Genomic DNA, 8,259 nt, shown 5'->3' on the forward strand with positions numbered 1-8,259 from the left:
TGTATTTCAGCTCTAAAATGTATTTCCCTATATCATATGTACATTGTAAGTATGTGTTTGGTAAACATTTTGAAGTGCTTGGATGCTGTAGTAATGAGGACCACATAGCTACCTTTGAAAGAAGTATGTAAGTGTATCGTCTTTCAGATGAATGAATATATTGAATATTGAAATGAATGAATATATATATTGAATACCTTTCTCTGCATCTTTTTGTTTCACTCAGGTTGGCCCAGTTACATCTGTCTGAAATCACTGATGGGCAATGTCATCCATCTCTTTCATAATATTGACACTCCAGAAGTGTTAAGATTCTTTTTTTAATGCACAAATATTAAACCATTTGGGCATGGGTCAAGTCCAGGTCTCGTGGTTGAAAATGAGGGAGTTTGGTTGGGTTCTTATATCTGGACAGAGGGTAAGCAGAGTCTTTCTGTCAACAAGGCGTCTGAAGGGCTGCGTAAGCTGCGTGCCTGTCTGTGGTTCTGGGCTCTCCTGGCACCAAACAAGGATAGCCTACACATGGGGCAGATTGAGTTGGTGGGGAGCAGAGGAAAGCAGCAGCTTCTGCCTTCTGATACGGCCTGCTGCTGCCTTGTGGGCAGAGCCTTGTACCTCTGAGACCAAATGACCACAGACTAAAATACTATCAATACAGTTGGAAAAGGGATGCTGCTGGAAATGGGGGGTTTTGCCTTTCCCCAGGAGGAAGACTGCAAAGGCACCAGCATCTTCACTGTTTCACCAGCTGTGGATCCTAAGTACTGTACTGCAATTAGTGGTGACTTGATTGGAGCAAGATGCAATTTATTTTTTCAAGTGCATTCCCAGTGCCCTGAGTGCTGACCATTGCAGCTCCCACTGAGACGGAGGGTTAGGCTGACACGGTGTGTTTTCAGATCCCTCGGCGTATTTCAGTGCTGAGCTGGAAATGCTCTTAGCACTTTACTTAAAGTATGTGCAGCTGACCTGGTGTGACTTCATTATTTCGTGGTGATGCCTAGCCTTCCCAGGCACAGCCCCACTGTGCTTGGTGCAGACAAGACAAACCGCAGGCAGCTCAGAGGAACTTACAGCTTAAAGCCTGGGTCCACTTTAGACAAGCCTTGAAGTCCAGAGACTTCATCCCCCGTCTCTGGTGCTACACTTGCCTAAGCAACGTTCTTAAAACTAGCTCGTAGGCGGAGATAGCCTGTCCTTGGAAAAACATTCCACCTGGTCTTTCATCAAGCTTTCATCTTTAAACTTTCACCCCCCTCCCCTCAATAGGAGGCATCAGGAAAAAAATCAGCGGTTACAAATATTAAAAGTTTCATCTGCGCTGAGTGAACAACCCTTATCAGACTGCACACCCGCTGCTGCTACTGCTCTACAGGTCTCCACAGACTGCAGATTATAGATGCTTTAATCATAGTGTGCCTTAACTGGAAGGCCAGATTGAAGTACCAGGCAGAGAGCGCATAAGTCACTCCTGTTGTTATTTGATTTTTATCAGAATTGGGGAGGGGGGAGCGGGCTGTTCTGGGGCTTGTTGTCATCGGGTTGTTTCAGTAAGCATAAAAGATAGTTCTATGAAAACATTGACATAGTCCCCCACCCATCACTGCCTCATTCCCCCACCAGAGGATAGTGATAAGGTCTCTGTGTTGCAATGGACTGCCCTTGGTTTATTTTCCTGAGCTTTCATTCATTTAAAGGCCATTCAGAGTCATCCTAGCCTGAAGGTAAGAGAGCTCGATGAGATCTGTCTTGTGAGTCAAAGGTCCAGGAGACCATGGTGTTTGTGTTAATCAGCTTAGAATTTTACTTTTAAGATACTCATTGTGGGATAGAGGAAAGTATACATTTACATCCAAAAATAGATGAAAAAGTGCAAATGCCAGCGGAGGCCTGCGGCAGGCTTGCCCCACGTAGCGGGATCTCTGCTCTGGGGCAGAGTCGGTGCCTGTCCTCTTCCAGCGCAGTTGCACATACGCTTGGTTGCAGGCTGTCAGTGGTCCTCCAAGAAATTAGGCTTCTGTGTGTAAAATAACTCGCTTTTCACACCGTACGTTCAGGTACCTCAAGTGGGTGTTAGGACCTGCCTAACCGGCATCCCCTGCCTGTCGTCTTAACCACCTGGGAGTCCACCTCCGCTCCTCTGAACTGCATGTAAGCTCCTCTCAGCGTACAGGAGCTGGACACTGAGCGAGCTGATAAATCCTGTCTTAGCTCCAAAGGGGCCAAGTGCTTAAAAAAACCAGTAAAAAATGCCTAGCCCCGCTGGGCAGCTGCTATTAGCGTTAAGGTGGTTTCCCAGCCCCAGGATAGTGGAAGCTGCAGCGCAGTCATAAGCCCTGTGTTTTCCACTACCTAGTTTTGAAAAACAAATGAGCTCTGGGGTAATTTACAGCCCTGCTCAGGCAAAGAGGGCTACAGGATCTCGGTTTGACCGACACCAGCCTTCTCCAGCACTATCATAATCAATATTCATTCACTGAAGTCTATTAGAATTGGAGATTTACTGCTATTAATAAGCCAAGAGTCTATCTTACTGTAGTTTATGAAGGAAATTTTAGGTCTGTTAATAAAAAGAATTGCTTTTCTGCAGTTTCTTAGCCCTGTCCCTGGGCCAGGCTTGCGTCTCTAAGAAGAGAGAACTGGAGCACGTGGGTAGAGCCAAAAGAGATAGATAAAAACAGAGGGAAACTTCTCTTCAGAGCTGGTGGAAGGCACCTGCAGCTGGGTTAGTGTATGGCAGCTTCAGAGAAAGCTGTCTTGGTCTCCTGTAATCTTCTAAGCCTGCATGCAGATGAGAGGAGCAAAGCTTGAGCTGTTTGGGAACATCACCCGCTCGGCAGCGAGCCTGCGCTCTCTGGCCGCTTCGCTTGGGCACCTGCAGCACTGTCAGTCAGGCATAAGCACACTGCTTATGGGGAACTCGCCCTGTGTTTTACAGCTGGAGGATATCTGCCAGCAATGACCACATGGGCTGTAGTGCCAACCTTCCTCTTCCTGAGAAATAAACCCCAAGAGCCAGGACAGCTGGGGTGCTCTGGTTGATGGTGCAGGCACAGAGGATGTGAATGTCAACTCCGTCCTAACAGAGTGAAAACCTGCAGACTCCGTGGCCTGCTGGTATCCCCATTTTGTTGATAAATGAACAGAGCGGACCTTATCAAAACGAGCAGACTGCAGTCCTGCTAAGGTAGCTCCGCTTGCGCTAAAGATAATTGATGCTTTAATAATTCTACGCATTATCCAGATTGTGGCCAGAGTGCTTATGTGAGGAGAAGCATCAATCACAGGTGGTTGTATTTATTTAACTTTTATCAAATATTTAGGTGGGTGGCAAGGTGCATTCTTGTGCTGCTCTTGGGGAAAGAGATATGAAGTGAATGAATCATCACATCCCTTTTTCCTACATCAGTTTCCTGCAGATTGGGAGAGCGAGGATTTACATTTTAGTTATCTCAGCTGGAGACAGGAGATACCAGATGCTGTGGTATTGGAAACAGAGGCGTGATGACTAAGAACTGCAGTTCCCAAGTGGAAGGCCTTCAGTCTCATCTGCTGATGAAGAGACGAGTCTGCTGCTCTGCCCAGGTAAGGTCCTCCTGCAACCTGGGCAACGCCTCCTGGAGTTGAGTGAGCCTTGAGAGAAGCTGTAGGTGAAATTTGCTGCTGTGGCACACAGGTAGACTTACAGGAGGAGGCCAGGGCGAGGGATGCAGGCGGTAAGTGAAGTCCCACCACCGTGCCAGCCCTGGGGGCTGTGGGCAGGCAGCGGGGATGTCTGCAGCGATCGTCGCTGCTGCTGCTGGTCACCCAGCGTGTGCCACGGGGCTCTGCTGCGGAGCCCAGCGGAGCGGCTCTAATTAGCTGTGTGCTCAGATCTGTGGGCCAGCATGCGGTGATCTTGTCTGATACATGTCTGAAGGCTGTCTGACCACTCACCAGCCTCATGCACTCCGTGGGGTGGCTCCAAGCCTCGGTGGAGCCCAAGGGAGCTGGAACAGATCCACTTTTGCATCCTGTCCCAGGGCTTGGCTTCCTGCGCTCGGTGCATCATGTCTAAAGCCATAGCGTGTGGCTCCTTCCAGAGGTACAGTCCTCTCCTGTGGAGCTTTTCCTTGTTAAGATGGCTCCTGAAGCATCCTGCCTGCCTGAAATGTTTCCTCTGGCCCACGTCTGCCCGAAGGCTTTGTTTTTCAAAGGTATATAGTAAATGAACTCCTGTTATCTTTGAGGAGCTGAGCATAAATATTGATGGGAGCTTTTATTCTCTTTCAGCTTATCAAGAGATTTACGGCCTGATTTACGTCAACCTTTCTCTTTATTTCATACTCAGCAGCACAGATTTTTTCCCCAGCAAACGTGCTCCCCATTCTCTGTGCCCAAGAGCGGAAGCCTGGAGCCCCCCATCACCCTCCTGGGGGCTGTTGCTGTCACTGGCAAATTTTGCCTGGGGGCTTTGGTCCCGGTAGTCCGAGTTGCTGATGTGGAGCCTGCCAGGCTGCGTCCCACAGGCCAGCGAAGCTGGGAGCCATCCTGCGCGGTCCTCTGCAGCACCCAGGCCCTGGGGAGCAGCTGGGGGGGGTTCTCCCAGCTGCCCTCCCGCATGCTCATCGCCTTGCTTGGAGGGAAATGCCGCCCTGGGCGTTCTGTACCGAGTTGGGCAGCAGGCGATTGCTATTTGGGAATTTCATCCACTGCTGGTCTCTTATCTCCTTGTTACAGGACTGTGGAAAAGTCTCTGCTTTTAGAAGCTGGCAGCTTGCGCTATCCTGGAGAAAAATAGATTAAAAACCCTCTGGTTTGAAACTAAAAGACAGGGATCAGAAAGAAAAGTGGAGTCTGTCTGTAACATCACTTTAGTGTCCCACCATTTCAACGCGGAGACCGGTGAGGTCATTTGGTCTCAGCGGACGTCTGATGTGTGAAGGGGGAACTGGCTCTTCGCAAACTTGTACAGGATGACCCTGCTGGGTTATTTGTCCTAGAAGCTGAAGCCGGCATGGAGCGAGGAGGTGAGAGCACTGTCATGGGCAGTAACTTCAGATGTTGTCAGGTTAGCAGGTCGCAAAGACCAGAGCAGCACGCTCAGGACTGGCCCAGGACCTGCGTTGCCACCACAGTGGCCTTTCCCATCAGGTCCCCCTGAGGTCTGAGCAACCCCATTCCCGCTCTGCGGGGCTGGCTGCCTGCTGGGATGGAGCTCAGCCTTGGAAAGAAGAAATAGTGGCAATTGCTCTCCCCATCTCTGCTCTTGGGGCGACGGGTAAAACCAGAGCCTCGCTGACGATTAGCACGATAGCTGCAGCAGTCGTTATTGCAGCGATGACAGTCCCAGGCTGAACTGAACAGGGGAAGGCGGGGGAAAAGAGGGGACCCCGGTGCGGTGAGGGCACAGTGCGATGGAGAAAGCGAGGGCTGCGTGGGACGGGGCTGCAGTCAGGGCACTGCAGGCAGAGCTGCCCGGGGGGCTTTGCCTGCTCCCCCTGCTCTGGGGGACCAGAGCCGGGCCAGTGAATCGGGGCTGGTGGCCACTAGAGGACGGTGCAGACCGGCTCTGCTCAGTGTGCTGCCAAGGCACGGCTCCTGCGTGACACTTAGGTCTGTGTAGGAGAGGTAACACACATCCCATGTGCTACGAGATTAAACAGAAGCCTCCGGTTCCTGCAGCTCCCCTGGGAATACCTGTGCCCACCCGGGGCTGGAGCATCATTGCCGGCATGGAAGGTGTGTAACCACGTAGGAGGGTAAATCCCCCAGCAAACCGAAGTGACGTGGGGGTTAGCGGGACCTGTGGTGGACCTGCTTAAGAAACTGCCCCGCCGTGATCCCATTGTGCCGCGGGGATGGCTTTGCAGGACTGAGGATGCTGAAAAGGGAGGAGGGAGAAATAAAAGTCAGAGTGCTGGCCTGCGTTTTGGTGCAAGGTGATTGCAGGGAGGTGCATCTGGGTGGCCAGTGTCCTCCCTGTCTCTTGCTGGGGTGGTCTCACGGGTGTCTCGGCAGGTGTTGCGAGGTAGGGGATGGTGCTTTGAATGAACGGTGCCGATTTTGCCTCCCAGTGTTGCACTAACAGGCTGTGATAAGGTAGACTCCAACCCTCCTTTGATCCGGGTGACTTGTGTGTCACGGGTTGCAATGGCTGAGCCCGTGTCAGTGAACGCTTTGCTTGCCGCTGCTGCATCGCTCTGCTGCGTGAGCAGCCTTCTCCTGGTTCTTCCCAAAGCAGCCACGTGTGGCATTTCGTCCTTATGTTTTTAAAACACGTCCTAAAAAGTTTTAGTCCCAATTTAGGAGAAGACTCTGATTCAGGATAGCACTTCAATGTGCTTTAAATGTCTTGACAGGTGAGATGTAAATTTGTGCTTTAGAGCACTTGTCTGTCTTTAATGCTCCCCTGAATTCCTTGCTGAGGAACCGGGGTGGCAAAGCACTCACCAGAGGACGTCTGAACAAAATACCAGCGGGGCAAAGACCGCAGCCCCAGGTGCCAGGCTTGGTCTCAGAGATCCCCTCAGCCTAAGCAGCAATTCCATCTCCAAAAACCACATGGCAAAACCAAGCCCTCGGTGCAACCGGATCGCAGTGCAGGAAACCTGCAGGAGAGGCTCTGCTTGCTGGCAGGGAGGGTGTGCCTGACAGCTCTTCTGTCCCCGGAGGATAGGGCTGGTTTTGGCGTGCTGGGACCCTCCGACATGGTCAGCTCTGAGCCCGGGGTATGGTTAATCCGCTATCAATATTGTATCTTCTGTGAAAGTCACGTTCTCATGACGATTGGCAGGAGTCACTGGGTGCAACTGAAGAGTCCCAGCCCTACTTCAGTGTTATGGAGAAAATGAGGGGAGAAGGGTCTTCTGGTGCGGGTTTGTCTTTCTGCTGAACAAGTGCTTTACCTCGGCAAAACGTGTGTAAGAGTAGGTGAAAATCAGGCTGGGCTCAGGGAAGATAGTCTCATGGTCTCTTCTGGCTTTCAATCTGATGATGGGTGAGAGATGCTCATACAGATAAATAACGAGGAGAGGGGAACATCCAATTAAACACTGATCCCAGCCACCCAGTCAGAACTACCCATTTATCACTCTATAATACATCATCTCTTGATGGTTTTCTACTGTGTATAGCAAAACAGAGCTGGATGCTGTTTCTGTTTTAGCTGTTTCTAACACTATCCATCACTGCTATATCTAAACATGATGTTACTTTGATAATAGGGCTCCAAGCAGTGATAAAATAAAGTAAGATTAAAATAACTACATAATAAAATTCCGGATTAAGCTGAAACTATGGTAAATCTTTCAGAGCTGTAGAAAGGTAATAGCTAAGCTGCGTGGACTCAGTATTTTGTTGAATGACTGTGATGAAATATGTTGATCCACGTTATAGTTTTATGTCTGTTTCTGTATAATAATCATAACTACAGTTCAGCTGCAGTTTGGCACTTAAAAAGATCTCCTTTGAACGTATAACTTGTTGCATGTCTTTTCTTTGGCTTTTATAATCTCCAAATATTAAAAAAAAAAAAAAAAAGACTTGTACAATAATAGGTGGTGGGTATGGACTTACCCCTGGGCACAGGAGCTGTTAAGAAAATGGGAAGGACAGATCCCTTCTCCCCTGCTAGGAGCTCTTTGGTTTCCCTGATTCAGCATGGTGTCCCTGCAGGTCCTGAATTAAGATTCTAGCTGTAAAGGAGAGGGAAGGGGGGGTCACGGGTGCCCCTGCACTTTGTGAGCGGCCGGGACTCCCCTTTGCCTCGTCTCCGACACGTGGCGCGGCGTGTCACGGGTTTTACAGCCAGACAGCTGGTCACTCGTCCCTTAGCGGCAAGCTGCCTAATGGCCCAACCAACCTCCTGGCCACCGGTTCCCATCTGCCAGCAGCGCTGATGTGACCCTTGGCTTTTGGTCGAGGCCTTGTCTTGGCTCTGACGGCACTTGAGAGCTGTGAATCGTCTCAGCCCCGTTTGCTAATTGCCGGAGAAGCCCGCTGCGTGTCTGATGGCAAATGCTGTTTCCTGAGGGAGGATGCCTTTGCCTTTGAAGTGATGCACCAGTCAGCTGCGCGGACCTTGCTGCTTGCATCCAGCACTGCTCATGGAGCATCATACGGTTTTAGTTCATGAAGAAGAGCAGAGTTGGGCCAGGGAGGGTGAAGACAGCGCTGGGAACTGGTCTGGGGCGAGCCGCCTGAGCCCTGTGCTCAGCCTTACGCTAAGCAGCTTACAAGGAGCTGTGGTTGTGGTCACCCGCAGCAGCAACCAGGTTC

This window comes from Fulmarus glacialis, unplaced genomic scaffold, assembly GCF_000690835.1.
Source record: "Fulmarus glacialis isolate BGI_N327 unplaced genomic scaffold, ASM69083v1 scaffold19042, whole genome shotgun sequence".
NCBI lineage: Eukaryota > Metazoa > Chordata > Aves > Procellariiformes > Procellariidae > Fulmarus > Fulmarus glacialis.